Here is a 22,558-nt window from a genome sequence, read left to right on the forward strand (position 1 = left end):
TTGGCTATCTTCCAGTCATCTGGCACCTGGCCCGAGCACCGTGAGCGCTCGTAAAGCCGTGCCAATAACCCCTGCTAGCTCCCTCAACACCCTGGGGTGGAGAGCATCTGGACCTGCTGATTCGAACACGTCCAGCCCCTCCAGGAACTCTCTAACCTGGTCCTCCCCAACCTGAGGTCTGGAGGCGTTCCCCTCGAGTCCATCTTGTATCACGGTGGGGAAGTCCCAGTCCCTGCACAAGAAAACGGAGGTGAAGAATTGGTTAAAGAGGTCTGCTTTCTCCTCTGGCACAACCACCAGATTCCCCAGAGACTCTTGCAGGGGCCCCACATTACCTGGTGCTTTATTCACCCTCCCTATATATTTGAAAAAGGACTTTTTATTATCTTTGATCTTGGATGCTAGTCCTAGCTCTGTGTCCGCCTTAGCTTTCCTGACATTTGATAAGGTTTATCCTAAACCAGATTCAGCCATTTTGAAACTGGTTTATGTGCACTGAACTTCTGGTCTGTTACAGGTTTAAACCAGTTTCTGATCACTTAAACCAGTTTACGCGTAACTTCTGTCCCTAGAGTTGATGAAGAAGAAGGATAAAGAGAGGCTTGTCACTACCAATACCAGTTCCTCTTCCTTTATGGAAGTTTCTGGTACATGATCCTTGTGTACATTGGTTTGCTCCAACAGACCCTGTAGCCTATCATCCCAACTCTGTGTTGCCATGCTGAGCATGTTTTTCTCTGTAACTATGCTGTCTAAGTACCTGTCCTTCTTCCCAGTAATGCAGAGCTGTAATATATCTGTGTGCTTAGATAGTCCCTGTTAGTACCCTTGTACTCCACAGATGTAAACAAATTTGCTATCACAGCAGTCCTGTGAGGTTGGGGAAGTATCACTAAAAACATTATATAGGGGTTGAGATGAGCAGATCAGTTAGAACCAAGATCTGCTGAGGTTTCAGTCTATTGCCTTGAACACAAGCATATCCTTCCTTATTATTTTCTACATACCACCATGTTTGGGTTACACTACTGAATAAAAAAACAAGCGTGTATGCAGGGCGTATTACATGTCAGAAAGTGAGCTATCTTTAAGACTTCTCGTTATCTAATCAATTAAATAACTTGGAGAAAGGGCTTTGTGGGAATAGGAGTGCAAGTTAGGAAACACAAGGCTTTATGCTATAGGCCTAATTCTGCTCCAGCTTATGTCAAACTGAACAGGACTGGGCCTCAGCTGTGCAAGTAGGATGTCGCTTGCTGCAGCACTTTTGACTGAAGTAAACTGAACTACCTTGACAAGGATGGTAACACTCTCAATTGACCATATCCAAGAACTGGAGTTAAACAGGAAAGTGCCAGGACTTCACTTTAAAGCAGGTAGAAGTAGAAATGCTAAAATGGTTCCCCTCCTGTTCTTTATTTTTACAACCCTGTGTCTGTGTTCAAAAAAACTCTCCTTCTACTCCCATCAGCATCTTGTTTCACTCTAAATCACTTCATAATCAGTGTGTAGATACGATTAGAGGTGCCACATCATGACAAGTTGCACTAGATAAACATGTTAACGTATAACAACTGTATAAAGGAAGCTGTTTAAGCTGATAACCTTGCTTACCACCTATGGGCGGTGATAACGAGGTATCATTTTTAATAGTGTGGGGATGCATAAAACTTGGTCAGATTTAAAACTCTAGGGATAGGAAAAAGGGATGAGATTTTGAAGAAATCTTATAGGCACAAAAGTGATGTCTAGCTTTTATACATATATTCTGAGCCACTGTTTCTGTGTATTGCCATTTCTGTTGTGCTGAGTCTAAAACCCTAAGGGTGAAATTGCATGTTACATTTAGACATACTGAAGCTCTGGATGCTGAGTGGTGTTAAAGTTAATGTGCTTCAAGTAGTTGCATGTTAAGAGTTAATACCGTTTCCTGCCTGCACAGCTCTCACTTGGCACTAGAGAGAGGGCTTTATGAGCAAGGACGTGGCTAGGAGCAAGGGCACCTGGGCTTTATCTCTGCTCTTGCAGGAGGGGTGAGGAGGCATGGGGGTTGTGAGCAATGCATCCTGGGTTACTGGAGGACTGCAAATTGCTCTTTTAATCTCCATGGAACAGACTAAAATTATCCTAACGTGAGCTATGAAGCATGGCTCAGATTTAACCCTTACCTGAAGTGGTGTGACTTTGGGACTCTCAGAGGGCACTTAGCATGTGTTAACAACCTTTAATGTGCAGATGCTTCTGCTTTAAGTGCCTTTAGTATGGTCTAAGTGTACCATTAAACTTCACTCCTACTGCTTGCAGTCCTGATGCTTGCTTTTAGCAGTTAACTCTATAATTGTTAGGTGTAAGACACATCCAGACTTATTTTTATCTTACTCTTAACATAGAAGTATAATTAATTCACTAAACAGGTGTGTGCATTTGCCACCTGAAATATAAGAACATGTTCTCCAAAAGGTAAAGCCCTTTTGGATGCTGAAGGAGGGCATAGTGAGTTTCCTAGAAGAGCAAGATGTCTGCAATTAACACCTCAGCACCAGCATGTCAATATGTTGAGATAACATGTTCTGAATTGTATGAGCCCAACTGAATTGAAAGCACTTGGGATACTTGTGGTGGGAAAGCAGTAGCCAGGGTCTCAGTATAACTTGTTCAGCTGAGCCACAACTACCTGGTTCTTTGGTGTCTAATTCCTCTGAACCTGATCTGCCCATTGCAGATCCCTACATAAAAAAATCATGAGGTGAGATACAGCAGTTATACAACTTTGCATATATAGCATCTTTTATGCAAAGATCATTGAAAGAGGCATGTGACCTGAAAAAATACAAAATCCAAATAAGTATTGTTAATACAAAGATAAAGTAAAGTTTAAGCCATATAGACAAGTGAAGGGTCAATGGTGTATTCAGCTGAGAGTTGGAAATGAGCAGAGTTGATGAAGGGGAGAAATGTGGAAAAGCTCGTTCCAGTGTAGTAGTAATAGTGTGTACTAATACCAGAAATCAAGAGCTGGCCAGCCAATGCTGTATAATCTGAAAGGGGTAGAAATGGGAATGAGGAGTGATGCCAAATCCAAGAATATTTTGGGTGTTATTTACGGAAATACAAGACTGGTAGATACAGGAGGATGTTACTAGGCATATTTATCCCTTCAAAATGCAGTAAAGTATAACATGAAGTAGAGTGTTTTCAGAATAGCATTAGTATGTCCTGACAGAAGATGAACAGGCAAACCCTTAAAGCGAAACAGTTTTGGTGCATCGTACATAAAGATAGCCTTGTTCATGATCTATGATATGTCAAATAAATAATCAACGCGTCATCATAAATGGGTTTTAGTTCTATCTGAAGATAATTTTTAGTTGTGCTTCATTCACCAGACAAATGGTTCTAGTCTCAGGTTGATGTACAGGATAATTTTAGTGTTATTTTTTTGCACATAAGATTAATGGGAGTTACCCACACAAGTCCCTAGTGCATCCAAAGCAGAATAAACTTCATAGCCCCAATCCTCTATCAACCAGCTGATAAGCAACAGGAAAAATATTCTCCCAAAAGAAAAAAGAACATAAGCAAAGATTCTTGATTTGTGAAAAAAAATTATACAAGTGTTAGAATAAATTGTGGAGTGACACAACTCAGACCCCCACCACACCTATTATTCAACGTTCTGCTCCACTGAATTCTATTAAGTATTATGTAAAAGTAATCAGAAACATTAGAGTCTAACAAAATGGGGCTAGACAATTAATAGGAGTTGGACTTTATTCTGAATAATAATGGAACACATTTTACAATCACCAGCTTCAATATTTCATTTGATAGTTGTTTAAGTTTCTTCATGCATTTTGCCTCCCAGGGAAAGAGGTCTCAGGCACAGTAACTCTACTGTAGTGTCTACTTCTCTTGTTCTTCTGAAGCCAGCAGGAGACTTTCAGGCTTGTCAGAAGTCTGAGAATACTTCCATCCTAAAATTAGCTTCCTTTTTTTCAATAGCAAGCTGAAAAGCCATTTCTTTAAAGACTTTACAGGAAGTCAAAAGTTAAGAAAGATTATTTGCTGGACATGGGTTTTATTGTATCTGCTTTTTGACCTTCAACACTGTCGGCACTCTGGCTAAAAAAAGTCATAGCGGTTGTCACTTGACTTCTGTCTCAGGACAGATGGGCCACCTGTGGCTTTGGCCCTGAAGGACCCAAAACAGATCCTCCTCGGGTCATCCTAAATGGTAAACTCTTTTTCTTACAACCAAATAAAGAAATTAAAGGCTACCATTCTTGCCTAGACTACAAGGTCAGCTGGGTGCCCAGGCTCTGGGCTGAGAGAAATACGTGGTAGGCACATAATGCCATGCGAGTCCCAGGAAGAACTACAACTAACAACTATATGGCACTAGGGGAGGATGACCTTCTCACCCTCTAGCCTAATAGCAGAAAGCAGATGACTCAAGTTTTAGATCCCCCTCACCCAGAAGGTATTGAATCTTCATCTTGTGCTTCTGCGTAAAGTGCTGTAAACCATAAAGCCATGGACTCAATATTGCCCTGAGTACCCTTCAGCCGTCTTCTTCAGGCTGACCCAGTCAACAGCCAAGAAAGGGAAGGTATGTGAGGTTAGGAAGATAACAAGAGAGGCAGCTTTGTTTTTTGAGCTCAGGCATTTTTGATAGAGGATCATGGACTGAGAGGCTCCCACAACCATCCTAACATGCCAAGTCTTGAAGGACTGTGAACCTCAGTAATAGGCAGGTGGTGGTACCTGCTCTGAAAGGGATCTGCATTTTGCTTTTTAAGGCCTCCAGATAGAAAGTGATCTAACTTCTCTATACACTGAGGATCCACAACTCCTTATGATTTTTAATAGGGTTTGTGGCTACTCTTCCTTCTGTAAATTGGACCCTGGCTAGCTCAGTGGCTGCATCTAGACCTGGAAGCCTAACATTTAAGGACACTAGAAAATATGAGCCTAAATGTATTTCATCTTGCCTCTTATTTTGATTTCCTGTCCCCCCACAAACAGCAGGAGAGCTAGAAACCGTGTCATCTTTGGACAGACAAACACCTTCCTGAGAAGCACAGCTGGATAAATGTCAGGCATTAGCAGTACTTTGCTCTGTGAACGTGTTGAACACAGTGGCTGTTGCTATGGGTACCAGAGCAGCGACTGATGATAATATCAAGACAGGGTAAAGGGTAAAACTGGGTAACTCCACTTCAGGTTCAAATACAGCTTCAGATTAACCGTGATGAATAATTTACCTCTGAAATAACAGTGCTGGTGACTCTGTGTAACAAAAGGGAAATCCTTTTAATAGGTGGCTGCCACTGATAGCTTTGTACTTTGTTTGCAGTGAAATTTTGCACAAAAGGTTATTGTCTCTGTGGAGTAGTCTGCATCAGCGATTGCTGAGACTGCTGCATTACTGCCATTTGCTCTGCTTTTCCCAGAATGTTAGTTTATTGTGTTTTGCCAGCCTGAACCCTGTGATAGTAGTCCTCTGCTCACTGAAGAACTGAGTTTTTCCTCAGCTGTAGCATAGAAAGGAGGAGGAGGAGAGAGTACTTTCCCAACTGATATCTTTGGTTGACACTGGGACATTGTTTCTACCCCGGCAATAGATACAGGGGAGAAAAAAGTTCCCCTGAGTTGGACCACCCATCCAATGGCTACGAAGACCTATTTTGCCTAGAGCACCACAAAACAGCTATTTTGCAGATGAGATGAGTAAGATGAGAGCCCTGGAAGTTATAATATACTTATTTTAAAAAAATAACAGCAACAAATCCAAACAAAACATCATTAAGTTATATTTAAAACATCCCTAATGCTTAAAAATACTTTTGTCAAAGTAAAAGAAAAGCTCCCCTCACCAACTCTACTCGTTTGTGTGTATCGGTTATGATTGATAGAGTCTTTAATTGCATGATTATAGCACAGTCCCATACAGTTTGTTTTCCAAAGCCTAATTACAGATGTGTAAGACCTTTTTCTGTTGCACCCTAGCAACACAAAGAGAAATCGGGAAGCCCCAGTCCTCGAGAAGCTTGATTCCCCCCCCACATTATTCTACTTCTGTACTAGTTTGTGTGTTCACTTTTACACCTCAGTAATTTGACTAGATGGGATTAAACTGATATGAAAATGGAGCAATATGTAAGTGAAACAGGCTCAAAACAGGTTGTGAATAAGTAAAGTGTTTTTGTAGGGCCCTCATCGTACTCACTATGATCTACACATCAGTGTGTAAACCTCTAATTTGACTAATCACAGGAGGCCCAAGCCTGTGAGGTGCTGAGACATGGAAATGGAGGGAACTCAGCACCCACTTGGCTACGATCATGTTTCCTGGTTTGTAAAACAATTGTTCTCCTAATGTGACATTCTCCTGTAGTCCCCATTACCAGGAAGAAGGGGCAGGGCTTTGTAAGAGGGATAAAACAGATTGGGAGGCCCCACTCCTAGAGAGATCTAAGGGAAGGGCCTCAGCAGGAAGACGAAGACATGCTCCAGTGTTGGAGGAGAAAACAGCTCTGGCTATATGAAAGCAACTCATGCGGTGAGTAGGCTTAGAGAAAATGTAGTGACACCCCCAGGGAATGGAACCTTTGCTCATGTCTCCTTCAAATAACTACTTCACAAAATACTCCTTTGCTAGCTGGTAGAAAAATTATATGATGTTATATTCTGTGGTTTGCAACATAGTAAGTGATCCTGGAATTAAAGACTAAGCTTAATGCATTCTCAAGAAAGGAACAGAGTTAAAGTAGCAACCTAAATTCAGCATGTCCTTATTTTGAATGCGCAACAGTAACATCTCTTAACACAGGGGCTTTAGAAAGGAATGTCCTGTTAGTCTCAATGCCCCTCCGCCTGGGCTGGTTTGGCAAAGCCATTTGTGTTCCAGCGGTCACATTGCAGCCACAGAGCCCTGCAGAAGGTACATGCTCCATACTTTTATACTTGAGTAACTTGATTGAATGGGATAAAACTGATATGAAAATGGAGTAAATTGGATGCTTATCTTGCTGGGATCCTATGACCCCAGCTGACTTCCTGCCCTTTGGGCAGGGGGCTGGACTCGACGATTTCCTGAGGTCCCTTCCAGCCCTGATGTCTATGAAAGTCTATGAAATCTAATATGGAAGTGGAACAGCCTCAGGAGGGTAATTTGTGCTCGACAGCCTCAGCCTTGTGCTGGAGGAGTGCAGAACTATACTGTCCCCAGGAAATTCGACTCGCAGTGCAATTCCTCCCTACCACACAATAGTACTATAATGCAGCTGCTGCAGCATCTGTAAGTCAAGCGCAAAGGGCTCCCTTCTCCACAAACTGCCACAGGAGGGCAGGAAGCATAGTCCCATTTCTCAGCTAGCCTGCTAAGGTTGAGAAGCATCAGGTATTACACCTTCAGGGAGTAACAAGAATACACTGCTCTCGGTGAGATTCTGAAAGGAAAGATGACTTCTTTTCATTCCCTTCCCCAAACATGCAGTTACCCAGGCACAATTTGGCTTTGTAAGTATCAGACCTTCCTGCTTTAATAAGGCAGTGATTCCTACCAAGCCCAGCTCCTTTGGATATGTACCTGACTCCCCATGTTCAAAGCAAAGCTTAGAGTTGGCAGCTGTAAAAGCCATTGTACGTTAAGGAACTCCACTTTTAAAGACAAAGATGCTGGAGGTAGTATCATTGCTTCACTCAGTCAGCCCTTTCTGAAGCTAGGCACAGCCCCTATCCCACTTTGCATAGTTCCAGGCTCCATGAGTCACGTAATCCATGGAAGCCATTGCCTTTTTGCCACACTGCAGACACATTTCAGTGAGCTGCCAGATCTGTCATGCAGCTATTTGCAGCTCCTTGCAAGACACCAAGCCAGCACTGGGGTTTTAAAACAAAACAATGGCTTTGTGTACACAAAATGCCTTTTTTGAAGGAGCTCTCCTTGGTCAAATCAAAATGAATCAATACCAAAATGCTCAAAGGAAGCCTGTTCGTATTTCCGCGTGTGCTCTGGTCTTCTGCAGATCTAATTTAGGGTTCAGTGTGTCTCTGCTGCACACAGTAATTGAACATCTGGCTAATACAAATACTTTAGGAAATTCTGGAGATGGGGGTGAAATCTGACAAGCATGTAAAAAATCCTCCAGCCTTCAAAGACAGTGATTTTTTTTTCTTTTGCCTCCTTACTGCAAAAGAGATTGCAAAATCCTCCAGGTGGAATTAATTACGTGCGGTACATTATCCTGTGACATGGAGAAAAGACAAAGGATGGTTCCCCATATTTCCTTCCCAACTGATAAATTGTAGTGTGTACGTTTGAAACTGTGCAGGGTGAAGGATAACCTACTTAGGAGGAACGTGTGTGTGATGCTATCAGCAGCACTGAGGTGGTTACCACCCTTCCTAGAGAAAAGTTTAGGAACAGATTTATTCTGAATCGGAGCAGAAATGAAGCCTGGGGTCTCAAAATGGGGCCTTCATACCTTCCCCTCACCTTGGAGTTTCCCTGCAGCAGTTAAAAAATATTTTCCTGTATTCCTGTATCCTATAGGATGTCCACTCAGCTCAGACCCACAGCACCCATGCAGAGCCCCACTCAGTAAGATCCTGCATAGGTCTATGGCTCCTTCCATGTGCAGCTTTCAGGGAGAACTCTGGCACCATCCTCCTGGGAGAAGGGTATGTATAGCTCCACACAACTTGACTGTCCCTGCCTATATGGAGTGTTTTGTTTTCCATTTTGTGGGAGCAAACAGTTTCTGCTCCTTGGCTTTCTCTGTGGCACTCCAGTGAGTCTCTGCTCCCACCATGCCGGGAGTGACATGGATGGAAGGAACACCAAGAAGCTATATGAACTTCAGCCATTGCATGAAAAAGCCCTTGGGAGTGGGTTAGTGATCTTTCTGTTTGGCAGACTGGCTTTGTCCTGGAGTTGCATGTGGGCAGGGCAGCTGAGCTAGTCCTTAAATGTAGTCCAGAGTCTGCAAATAGACCAATGAGCCTACTGCCTCTCAGGCTGGCTTCTCCTCATGGCAGCTCCTCAGCTCATTTGTTAAATGCAAATGCAGCCTTTGCTCAAACAAGCAAACCAGCCACCACAACTTGTCATCCTTCTCCAGGCAGTAGGAGAGGCCCTTTCCTGGTGTCCAGCTTATCTGGGTTGCAGGCTGCCTCCCAGCCACAAACCACTCCTTCCTGTCTGTTTGAGCTCCATTTTTTCTCCTCTGAGTTTTTAACTTCTAGCCAGGTACTGCCTGAGCAGCTATGTGCCTGCACCCAGGAGAAGCCTGCAGAAAACAGGGCTGTCTGCTCCTATTTAAATGGCTAACCCATCCTGTTACCATCCTCTTGATGTCACCAGTGACCAGTAGCTTAAACCTTGGAGCAGCATCACTTTGTGGAGCCATCAGGCCCTCTCTCTTTCTAGGTTTCTTGGATAATCCAGTCTTAGGCCCTTTCCTCTAAAAGGGGGTCAGCTTGAATTTTGATAAAAGGGGACAACAGGGCTGACTGATTTATTTTCAGTGCTAGCATTGGGTACAGAACAGCTGTAATGTAGGAAAATGGTTTCTTTATCTAAATAGCAGGGACAAGCAAAGCCCATCACCTGCGGCAGCAGGCATCCCACAGGATAGTGAGCTTTGTAGTCATCTGTTTAGGAGAGTAATTTTCTCCCCTACAGGATTTGTACAATAGGCCCATGTGCAAGTATGAAACTGGAATCTTAATCAGTTCAGCTTAACAAAATGCAGCTTAAGTGGGCAAATGAGAATTATAAATATAGGAAACAGTGGAGAGAAGAGAGACCTTGTTAGACCATTGCTAATATAATGGGTGTTAGAGGAAAGATTTTGCTTGTGCATCAGCCCAAACATTTGGGAGAATAATTCCAAGGTCGTTGAGACAGTGGAACAATTTGGTTAGCAATTTTGTTGCAGGAAAAAAATCACTTGGCATCTTTAAGGAAAGATTAGCTTAATTTATGAAAGGTATCATGTGGGGTCCCTCTAGCTGAGGCACAAGCAAGAACCAGATGATGTATTCCAAGCAAGTCATCCATTATTTTGTGATTTCCTGATCCTTCTATAAACTTCATCGCCCTCTGCCAAGCTCTGATGTGCATCATTTTTTTGGAGGCAAGAAACATCATTTCAATATTAATCATTTGCCATTGCCATGTATTTTGCGTCAGTTAATTAATATACTAACTGCAAAACCCTAAGTCAGCCACAACACAAAAACAACTGTGGGAACCAGCAATGGGAAAATTTGTATGTAATTAAAAAAACCCCAACAATCTCCTACAGCGTATGTGCTAAGGCAACAGCCAGGTATATCTTGCATGTGTTTGTACAGATAGTGTGTAACATGTTTCGTAACCGATGCAACATAAAATTGTCATGTGTATTCCTAGTTAATTATGTTAAATGGAACCTTTGTGCAATAACATGGTCAGACCTACCAAGGTGCAATAGGCCCTTTCTTCTATCATTAGGGATAGGCATATAGTTCATATTTATCTCCAGCTCAGTGTAGATTCACTGAACTTTATAGAAAACAGGCCCAGTTCTTAGATTTGGTGCTTACTGATGCATTCTACTTGTGTATGAGTGGGTCATCTTATTTCCAAAATAGTTAATTTCTGTGAAGTTCAGGCCTGCGGGTACACCTAGTCAAACTACTGATTATTAATAATGTTAACTTCAAATATAACTTTCAGTTTGGTTAGCAAGACATTTGCAAAATGATCCTGGTTCTCTGTGGGAATGTTCATGATTTGTGAGCATTCGCTGGGGTCTCAATGGAATCGTTGCAATGAGCCTCAAGGAAGAGGTAGCAGGTTGTTGTCTAGCTCCAGGACTTCGTCCATTTCCCGGATCCTCTCTTCTTCCAAAGAGGAAGTACTAAGCAAAATCAATAGTACCTAATTGTAACTGGGAACCCTACCGCTGTTACTAAGAAAGGGCAAGGAAAAACCTTCAAGGCCCCTTTAAGAACAGGACTTCTGTGGCCCAAAGGGACAAAGACTCAGACAGTTTTATTTTGGCTTCACATCAACCCTCTCAAAACTTAGCAGAGGAAAAGTCTGTTATCAGTGGAAGGAAGGTGTACACAGCAGAGGACAGTCCAGGGAGGGCAGAAGCTAGAGGAGCAGGACTACTGTGGGCAATAAGCTGCCCATGGATCAGCTTCACAAAGACCAGAAATAAGATGAGGGCTGCAAGCTCCTTAATGACGAGCAACTTACTCAGGGCTGTGAACTAGTGCAGGGCTCTGGTGAAGCAAGCTAAAAATAAATGAGGCTATGGATTCATAATGGGGGACCCCTGCACTAGGGCTGAGAAGCAGGGATCAGCTGACAGGCAGGGGTGAGGCTGGCTGGTTATATAGGCTTGCTTTCAGGGCAAACTGGCTACTATGGCCCTGAATGTTTCAGGGACAGGAGCTCTCCTGCAGAATGCAGGTAGCTGAGGTCTACAAGGAGAGGACGAGCTGCTAGTAGAGGCAGGGGAGCATCTCCCTGTCCATGAGTGGACCCAGATGGGTTAAAGGTCTTGGTTAATACTTGTTTCTGTTAACCCAGTGGGTTTATGTTGCTTTTAAGAATCTGTTTATAGATAGCAGAGGTTTGGGCATGGCTATCGGGGCAGTCTGGAGGCGATGCAGTGGAGTGCCCTGGAGCACACTGCAGTTTTAATCCTACAAGGGCCAGGAGCTTGAAAAGGGAGAGTGGAAGCTGAGAGGCAGAAGCCAGGGCAAGGGCCAAGGTTTGAATGAGCAGAGACTGAGACAGCAGAGGCAGAAACAGGGCTAGGGGCCCAAGTGAACAAGAGCTAGTAGGACCAAGAAGCCAAGTAAAAGGAGTAAGATCCCTAAGTATAGCTATGCAGGGGTCGGACTAGTGATGGGGAGAGGGCATGGGAAAAGAGCTGAGGGCTGAGACTAGTCTGAGGATTGTACCATGAGACCCCCCCACCTAAGATGGTAGGGCAACCTCCCTGGGTATTAAGTTTATATCAGGGGGTGTGGGGGAGATAAGGGCAGATCATCATAAGAGGACCAGAGAATGCAGGAACAGCCCACAGTTGGGCCATCTGAACCATCCTTTTGAATGGGTCCTGTCACACTGGTATAGATGTGTAACCCTGTGGTGCTAGAGTAACTCCACTAGCTAGCATGTCGGGCAGGCTATAGGGAGTCAAGTAGGGAAGTGGTGCAGGATCAAATTGCGAGATCTACACTTTAGGTTGCAAACTGACTGGACCAAGTGGACCCAATCCTGAGAGGTGCTAAGCCGTGGAAGTGGAGAGAACCCAGTGTTTGCCTGGATGGGATTTTGTTTCTTAGTCTGTAAAGTGACTGTTCTCCTAATTGTCACATTTTCCTGTGGTCCCCAATACAAGAAAGAAGGGGAAAGGCTCTCTGTAGGAGGGATAAAATGGGCTGGGAAGCCCCTTCACTTCCCCCCCCCAGGGATCTAAGGGAAGTCCCTCAGCAGGAAGGGGAAGACGTGCTGCAGCATTGTAGGGAGAACACAGCTCCTGCCAGATCAAAACAGCTGACACAGCAACAAGGCTTAGAGAAAGACCAGTTAGACCCAAAGGAAGGTTGGGACTAGTCAGGGACTTATTTAAAGGACAAAAAATGGTTTAGGAAAATGCTGGTGTGGGGAAGGACATGGCAAGGAGTAATGGATATCACTGATGGAAATGAGTCCTGTGAGAATAGATAACAAACACTAAGGCTAGGAACAAAAAGGATTCAAAAAGCCTGAGCCTGAATTGATTCAATCTTGGCAGGTTAGTTTAACCTGACTATGCTGAACTGGTTTGAAATTGGACAGACATTCTCTCTGGGCTGAGGAAATTCAGGCACATGCCAGACTCCTATTTAACTTAAACCAGGAAGGGGTCTGGGACAGACATTGCATAAACTGGTTTGAGCCAAATCAGTTAAGTCTGATACTACATTCCAGGTTTATCTCAAACCGGTTTCACACATTTTCAAACTGGTTTATGTGCATGGAACATCTGTTCTGTTACAGGGTTAAACCATTTTCTGCTCACTTAAACCGAACCGGTGTATGTGTAATGTCTTTCCCTGGCCTAAATGGTGTTGCAGCTGTAGGAAGTCACATACCAGGAGCCTGAGGGGTCTTGCTCCTCAGGGGTGCTCCCCGCTGTCAGCAAGGCTCTATTCCCCCACTGATAGCATTAAGACATGACAGGTGCATCAAGCAGGGAAACTGGGAGGGAGAGGAAGACTTGATTTGTATGGAGAATGGACAGTACCAGAAAAAGGCAGCAGTGGATGGTCACACTGAGCCAAAGGCTACTGTTTTTTGTTGTCTGCCTGGGTAGTTAAAGCACAATACTGAAGCAATGAACTATTTTTAAAAAGGAGACTAGCAATTAACCTGAGCATCATACTTAATATTCTCAGTGTTCACATTTCTGTGCCAAAATTCATAACTCTCAGGTTTCCAAAACATTTTTTTCACAAATAACTGGTAGCTGTCTAATCGCACAATTTATTGTAAGCACTCCCGGGAATCGCAGCAGACCAAAAGTAGTGTTTTCGTTCATTCAGAATATTTAGTGCCCTGCTTTAAACTATTCAATCTCCTTTGTCTATAACTCATGTACTTTGGGCTATTGCCGTGGAGCTCTTGAATTTTCCAAAGCTGGGCATATGTGTTAGGTTAAAAAATGTTCTTATTTGTTATGACAAGCTTGTAACTGGAGGGTCAGGCAACTTTGTGCCTTCTGTAGACTGTGTACTTCACAAATGTGCTTTATCACAACCCCTAGGCTTTCAGCTGCCCTGTCTTCTGTCATGACAGTGGCTCTAAGTATCCCCCATATACCTCTGTCCCATTTCAGGACCCATCTGTAATGCCCAGTTTTTACTTACCCATGTCACCATCTCCTTTCTCTCCCTTCTTTCTTCCTGCCCACCCCATTGGTTTGGAAGGGTCAAGAGAACTCCTAGTACTCCCTCTTCCTCTTCCCACCATGGAGCCAGCTACAGGGTAGCTGCATGCTAGAAGGGAGGAAGACTCCTTATGTGTCTTCCCCCCACCTCTCCCCTTGGCTGAGCATCTGTCCATATAGGTGTTAGGTGGCAGGCATGGGGAGAACAAGGAACAACTTTTTACATGCAAAAGACTTTTCCAATAGTCACCAAAAGCAGACAGTTACTTGCCCAGTGTTTTTTAGAGCATTTGCCTGAAATTTTGGAATTGATTTGGCTACTGTGATCAAAAAAATTGTGAGATGGGACATGTCATCAAGTAGAGTATAGGGCCTCACTTTGTTTGGCCAAACACATGGGAGAAAATGCCCTTGGTGCAGAGTGCCAACATAAGCTATAATTTAAATAGATACAATTGCCAAGGAACCATAATAGACTGAAACAAAAGATCTCTCTCTGGACCCAGCTCTCCACAGCAATAAGCGTATCACTGACACACAAATGAATGAACAACAAAGCCTTGTAGAGAAATAGGGGCTTGATAATGTATGCTGATTCTCAACTTCAGCTCAAATATGTTGCCTTGTACAGCAGTAGCAGCAGCAGAGGGACATATTTATGGAGAAAACCTCTTCTTAGACCCAGCTCACAGACATTAAATGATGATGTCTAAGCAGCAGAGAAGATGGCTAAATTATGCTATCTGCTTTCATCTTCTCCATCTTTTCACTGGACAGTCTTTTCCACCTAGGTTCTTTTTTAGGTTGCCTGTCTACTTTTCTGTCTGTTCCTTCAGCAATTCTTCTCTCCCCAATCTCTTTCTACTGTCAGGGAGATCTGTCTCTGGCTTCTGTAGCAGGACCCCTACTATGTCACTGGAAGAGGGAAGGTCAAAGTGGGGTGAAGCACTTTTTAAGAAGGCACCTCTATGAATGTAAGCCAGACATCAAAATGCAGAAAGAGCCACTGTCAAACCCAGAGCTCCCAGGCAGGCCCCAAAAGACCATGAGAGTTGCTGCCTGAACCCTACGATTGACGGCTGCATCAGGCAACAGAACTAAAAGAGCTGTACCTTCCAGGATGTAAATAGTGGGCTGCAGGAGCTGACTTATAGGGTGAGAGACAGAAGTTATACATAAACCGGTTTAAATGTTCAGAAACTGGTCTAAACCTGTAACAGAACAGAAGCACAGTCCACATAAACCAGTTAAAAAATGTCTGAAACTTTGTTTAAGATAAACCTGGTTGAATATAGTATCAGACTTAACTGATTTGGGTCAAACCAGTTTATGAAACTTCTGTCCCAGACCCCTTCCTGGTTGAAGATAAATCCGAGTCCCCCAGCATCCTAGCATGTTTTCCAGCCCTGGGCTGGGCTGTGATGTCTGCTTCAGAGAGCAGGGTTGGCTCTCCCCCTCTGCTCCCTAGCTAGAGTAGTGAGGGCTGGCTGACAAAGGAGTGGGGAGACAAGCCCAGCTGGGAATGCAGCCCAGTTTATGGGGGGGGGGGTTGGTTCCCCCAGGCAGACCCCAGCTAAAGTCTGGAGCCAGGGAGTGGGAATGAAATAAACACCCCTTCCCCTGCTCAAATGTACTGCTGGTTGCAATTGTGGACTACAAATCCCAGGGGCACCTGGAAGCAGGAAGAGGAAGTAATAAGCAATCCTGCATAGTCCTGGTGCTGTAATTCTGCACTGCAAATCCCAGAGACCTCAGGCAGCAGGAAGACAAAATGAACACATGGCCAGAGAGCTCTAGCACCCTCTGGCCTCTGGCCTGAGCCACTGCAGGCGTGTGGCTGCAGTTCCTGAATCAAAGGTAAATGTCTGTCCACTTCTGTTTCAAGTTAATCTGTGCAGCTTAGAGTAACTTGCAAAGACTGAATCGATTCAGCCTCGGGCTTTTTGACTGTCTGTACCTTGCCTAGATGATTAACTGAAAGAGGCAGGACTGCAGCATGGTGTAGCCTTCTAATTAAGCTTACTTATCTCTGTGAGCCAATGAACCGTTTAGGGACCAGAAGCCTGACTTGAGCGGGGGTGGGGGGGTCATAGACTGGTCCTGGGAGAGGAAAAAAAGAGACCTTCGGCAGAAAGGTGGTTCCTGGCTGGTTGAGAGCAACTTCCCAAACCAATCCTTTAACATCAGTGTGTAGCAGGAGTGGTGGCAGTATGCCAGAGAGAGAGAGTGACAAGAAGTCTAGACCAGACAGCAACAGGCTGCTGGAGACACCCAGGCTTGCTATACCCCACAAGTGTCTTATACATTTTTCTTGCATCATCTCGTATATTTGAATTCCTTTAGCAACCAATAAATCAATATCTGTATGCTGCAGCATGAATTTGCATGTCAACACCATGTTACTGCTTTCCTCTCAGGCAAGTCTTGCTGTCGATCTGGTAACTTGATCAAGATTCTGTCCTGCTTTGCACCTCTGTTATGCCAATATGGTTATATGGGATGTCTGCTGGTGAAGAACTTGCCCAGTGGTTCTTCCTGTTGTACGCAGGGCTGTACTCATCATGGTGTGGAGTTTAAAAGGAATTTTCCCTAGTGACATATTAGTAGAAGCCTTTGCCAGACTTTTGTTTTCCTCTGGAACACAGTGAGGTAAAGGTGTGTAGGATCAAATGGGTGTATTAAACATGAATGATTTTTTTATCATTGCAAGGCAGAGGTAAGTACAAATGGCCCAGTGCCCTTCCTTGTCTTCCCTGTTTCTCTGTGTTACTAGCAGGGAAGACCCAAACATAAGCACTGCTAGTTTGTCAATCTGTAGCATGTGGATAATTTCTAAATACATTAGCAGCACATATTTGAGAGGGAAATTGTGGCCTAGTGTATCATTCAATTTTCAAATGTAAATAACTAGGCCATTTTGATTTGCAGAAATACCAGTAGGGAATTAAACAAACTCCAGAAAGATACAACAGTGGCCAACAGTCATTACTGAATGCAATTGGTCTCCATATTTTTCCTGGCATCATCTTATATATTGTAAAATTATGAAACATAAAATACGGAAAGGCCAGAAGCAGCTCCTGCCACCAATGCAGGGCACTCATGCAGGAGTCAGACATCATTCCCCCACCATTCTCAAGGGGGAATGCCTCCTGACAGCACTTAGTGGAGGTGATGAGGCTGTATGGAAAGGGTCTTATACCTCTCATGTCCTCGTCCAAGGGATGATACCAGCATCATAATACTGGGGAGGGTACACCTTTTCTCAAAGCACAAGAGGAGCTGTATTAAATTAGGCATGTACACCCGTACTCAGTCCACAACCCATGAAGTGCGTCATTGCTAGATATCATTATTGACACAGCTATGATAAACTGCAGTCCTTACCCTGTCTCCCACCTGGGGCTAACGTTTTGTTTTCCAAATCTGGACTCCTAAGCACCTATGGGTTGATTACTAAGCCTCTAACTGCCTAATGTGTTTTCATAAGCTAATTGTAGACACAGTAAAATGCAGGATGAGAGTCATTTCCCCCATCTCAAAAATGGTTGTTTCCTACAAAGAGACAGCTAGCAGTCTCTAGGCCATTACAGAAAGCGGGGGGAGTGACCATTCGCATCCAAGTGCCAGCATTTTTGGATATATTGGTGCAAATGCAGGCAAAATGTCCTGTTCTTGCACTTATTAGGTTTGCAAGAGAAAAAGGTCTGTTACAGTCTTATCTATAGCAACATGCCCACTGGCTTGAAGCACAAACATTGGGAAAGGAAATGTGTTGCAACATGTTGTTAATGCAGTTGAGAAATCACAGAGCACCAGACCTGCGAAAGCTTTACTTCTCTCTTATTGAGGCTAATGGGGCTCCTTGAGTGAGTAACAGCTTACCAGCAAATACTGGGAGCATGCAAGTTGAGCCAGAAGTAGACGTGACACTGAAAATCAGTGGCAAAATCAGTCTGATCAAAAGAAAAGCAAAAAGAGCCAGCTTATTGTCTGGCATGAAGTGGCCCAGCTCTATTGAACTCAGTGGAGGCAGGCCAGCTTACCCCAGGCCAGGAAGTTCAAATCAGATCTCCTTGTCCTACTCTGCACTTTCCTGCTCACATTCTTAATCAGTTAATGCCTGTACAGGCCTTTTGAGCATTGGACAGACTGTGCAGTAAATGCCACTATTCTGCTTCATAGTGTCTTAAAATAGGTAAAGTCCTCTTAAACATGCACTGGTTGGTTTTTAACAAGTTTGTACTAAAAACAAAATCATTTTTAATAGCACCCAAGAAGTAATCTCAGTTAGTGAGAGGCACTGCACTGCTGGTGGAACAGGCTGTTTTGTGAGCCTTTACCTTTTGGGGCTGTTTGAGGCTAATGGGAGCGTTGGCTTGAGAGAACGCTTGGGAAACCTGTGCCAGGGTAAAGAGCTAGATTTCACAAGTTCTGTCTCAGGGCAGCCTGTACAGCTTGCAGGCTTCAAGGGGAAAGGGTGACGAGTTTAAAGATGAGTGCATGAGGAATGTCATGCAACATATGCTGGGTACGAAGTGCTAGGACTGTAACAACGCATGTTCAAAATGTCTCACTAACTCAATGTCAGTGTCTACACAGAGCAGAGTGTCCTTTACTTATGTGGAACCTGGCTCTGATCTGCCTAACACCATTCGAAATGAGGAGCAGCTCTGCTGAAATCAGTGCAGGTACACTAGTATGAAACTGCAGAGAGACTAGAATAAGGGGGCAGGGGTATTGTGAAATGCAAGAAAAGCCAAGCTCAGCTGCTAGGGCCTGGGCTCTTTCACAAAGAGGAAGGGAGAAAAAAGAAACCAAAACAGAACATTGCATAAAACTAGAAACTGCTTAATGTGATATTTCTCAAATAATTTCACTGCGCTAGATCAGCTGATGTTTGGCCCTGCATTGCTGACACGAGTCACAATATTATATGCTGTGGTCCAGCCAAGATGAGCTGTTTTGTTTAGCATTATATTGCCTTGCATCTACTGCTTCACTGCAATAGAAATGACAGATTGTTTTACAAGGAGGAAAAAAAAAAGCCCACTGGCACTTAAAACAGTAGATGTGCTCCACCTACTGGCTAATAAAGCAAAAAGTTACTCCTCTTTTTAAATTGCTTATTTACAAAGATAAGAAGCAACGTTTGGGATAAGCCACTTTTTGCCCCTGAACAGAAAAGCCGGTGGTGGCATTGGAGCAACAGGAGAGGAGGAAAATAGTGGAAAAAGAGAAGGAAAGGACAGCAAAGAAATGGGCCAGGGGAACGGGAGGACGTGAGGCGAAAACACAGCTATTATTACAGACATTAATCCAATCTGCTTTTTAATACAGACTCTTCAGCTTTATGGGGGTTTGCAGCAGTGCTGGAAACATGTTATGACATGTTGAGTTGTTTTTAAAAAAAAAACCAGAGATCACTATGCTGCAAATCCTTTCCTTGTCTCTTAATGAAGTCAGTGAAATTGTCAGACACAATTGATGGAAACCTTCCCAGAGGACTTAATTTTCTCCTTTGGCTTTCATGCCATGCCTTTAAGGGAGACTGGGATGTAGGGAAAGAAGACATCACTTTTGCAAGGCTCTGTCCTTAAAACGCTCTGCTTCTCCCCCTGTACCCTATTTATGAGTGATCTTACCTATTCACAGGGCTTCTACCATCTTTGTCACTCACAGCTCACAAATGTCTGCTGCATCTGGTCTGTTGCTCTCCATTACTTTGACTGGACATCTCACATTTAATCTGGTCGTAACTACTCTCCATTCCATGCTCCCCTACCATTTTCATTTCCATACAAACAAATTTACAGTTGCATAATCCAGAACTCTTTTGACTCCTCTGACTTCCTTTCTCCACACATCAAGCTTTTGACCATGTAGCCTGGGTGTACACAGTTTTGTACTCCCCTCTTCAATTGAGGGAATTATTGGCAGGGCAGTGTGCTGCAGGGAGACATTACAGCCCAGCGGCCACCTCTGTCACCTATAGAGTCAGGCCCAGTCAGTCAATTACTTAACTATGTACAGATTTATTATTACAACAAAACCATTTAAGGGTAAGGATGTATATATACACACAGATTTACAACACAGTACACCCTATATATAATTGGGTGTGTATATATATACACACACACCCAATTATTATTCAAAAATACAGATGAACAATGGAACAACCCAGAATGAAGGACATTGATCAGGCAAACTTATAACTCTATAACGTTGGCTTGAGAGAGCCAAACTATTACTTCAGCTTATTCACATAAACTATAAGGCACAGTCTACAAATATAACCAGCAATCCTTAGACTACCTGGGTGCCCTCCAGAGCAGGGACTCCACTCCCAAGGTACCACTACAGGAAAGGAGGTGGGGGGAAAGAAAAGGAGAGGGAGACCCCAAAGACTCCTAAGTCCCCACTCACTATCACCCAGGAGTGGCCCACATGGTGCCCCTTCACAACCCTGGGGGTTCCTCCCCTGCGGGGACCCTTTCTCCAAGGTAACTTACTACTCTGCAGTCCTGGAGGGTTGCCTCCCGTTCTCCAGGCCAAGCTCTGTTCCCACTGGGCTTTCCTGCCGCCTGCCGCTGGCCTAGCTTAGGGTCACATGCACCACTGTGTGTTGTGGGTGCTTTGCCTTGTGCTAGGGGTTGGAGGCCCAGACAGCCTTGTGCAGCACTGGAGCTCAGTCTGTCCCCAGACCCCCTGTGCAGCATCGTCTGCACTGAGCTGCTGCCCTGTGCCAGCAGCTGTACACCCAAGCCACCTCAAGCGGCTCCCAGGGTCTCTCACTCTCCGTGCAGCACCTCCTGCACCGAGCTCCCAGCCTCATGTGGAGGTTGGGGACCTGAACTGCCCAACAGCTCCAAAGACCCTGCTCCATGCACTGGCCTGTGCACTGTGTCTCTGGCTGCACGCCAAAGGTTGCAGACTTGAGCCACCTCACACAGCTCCCAGGGTCCAGACACTACACTGCCTAACTGCTGGAGCCATCCCCCGCTCCCCACTGATAGAAGTCCTCAGGGGCTCTTCGTGGGCTACTGCTTCGCCCTGCTGAGCAGCAATTCTCATCTCTTCTAAGCCCCGCTCTTCTCTCTTCTCCATCCTCGATGCATCTTCCTTGTGCTGGGCATGCAGCCCCTTTTATATGCTCCAGGGCTCTACCTCTGAAGTCTTCTGGACCTGAGTGTTGCAGTCTTCAGACAGGTCCAGAGGAGCTCCTCTCCCCATCCCCTCAGTAAAGGGGTGTGACTTCATTTCTCTTGCTGCCCTGTGATTGGTGGATGGGCGTCACCAATAGAAACAGCAAAATCTCAAACCTGGGACTCAACCCAAACTCTGAAAGGTAAGCCTGCTACAACCATAATTTACTCTTCCTCTTTTTCCATACTGTTGCTTATATCTAACCTTATCTACATTGTATGTAACCATATCTACTATCGTACATTATATCTACATTGCACGATGACAGGCCATTTGGTGATAGTCAAGCTAGTTATAAATGTACCAGAAGCAGTCCACCGTGGCTAATTAGCTTCCTTAGGAGCAAAGTATATCAGCCAGGTGGGTTACCATATAAATGTAACTATGCTGCTTCTGGGGTCTGAACTAGTACAGACATCTTCACATGATACTACTCTGTTCTGTGTAGATACCCCTGGCTATACTAAAGGTAAGAGTTTCACAATTACCTAAGGGCCTTGTTACACCCTACACTGTGAGCCATATGAATGTTGATTGGTGCTGGTACTAGCTTGCAGTTTGGTGCAGTCTCACCCTATAATCAGCCATGGAAATGAAAATGGTAGGGGAGAAAGGAATGGAGAGTAATTATGACCGTATTAAATGTGAGATGTCCAGTCAGAGCAATGGGGAGTGTCCAGACGAGTGTGCATCTGTCTCTTGCCGTAGGGCTGTGTTAAGCGTCGGTCCCTGATTTGATTTGGCAGAGACTTGGCCCGATTCGGTAGCTGAATCTCCAAATCCGAATCAAATCAGGGGACTCTTCAATCTCTCAAATTGAATCTGAACCCTCTGAACGTGCCAGGTGTCCAAGGAGAGTGGTCACTCCTTAAGGAGATGATCCTCCAAGCCCAAAGGAAGGTAATCCCAATGAGGATCAAAGGGAGCAGGAGAGCACACAAGCCTCCGTGGCTCACCAAAAGCATCCGGGAATGTCTCCTTGCTAAAAAGGAGGCTTACACCCAATAGAAGGAAGGGGTCATCACCAGGGAGGGCTATTCTGTAGTTGCTCGAGGATGTAGGGGGGTAGTTAGGAAGGCCAAGGCAGAGATGGAACTGGGGCTAGCTTCCCACATTAAGGACAATAAGAAGTCCTTTTTTAAATACGTAGAGGGTAAAAAGAAGGTCCCGAGTAATGTGGGGCCCTTGCAGGACGCAATGGGAAACTTGGTCGTCACAAAGCTAACATGTTTAACGATTTCTTTGCCTCCGTCTTCCTAAGTAGGGACCAGAGCAGCCACCTCCCTGCTGGGCCCCCCTCAGGCCCCGGGGGAGGCACACCTGGGCCACAGGATAGCGAGGATTTAGTTAGGGAGCTTCTGGAGGGGTTGGACGTATTCAAGTCAGCCGGCCCAGATGATCTCCACCCT

Source organism: Crocodylus siamensis, chromosome 1, assembly GCF_052110815.1.
Source record: "Crocodylus siamensis isolate JL-2025a chromosome 1, ASM5211081v1, whole genome shotgun sequence".
NCBI lineage: Eukaryota > Metazoa > Chordata > Crocodylia > Crocodylidae > Crocodylus > Crocodylus siamensis.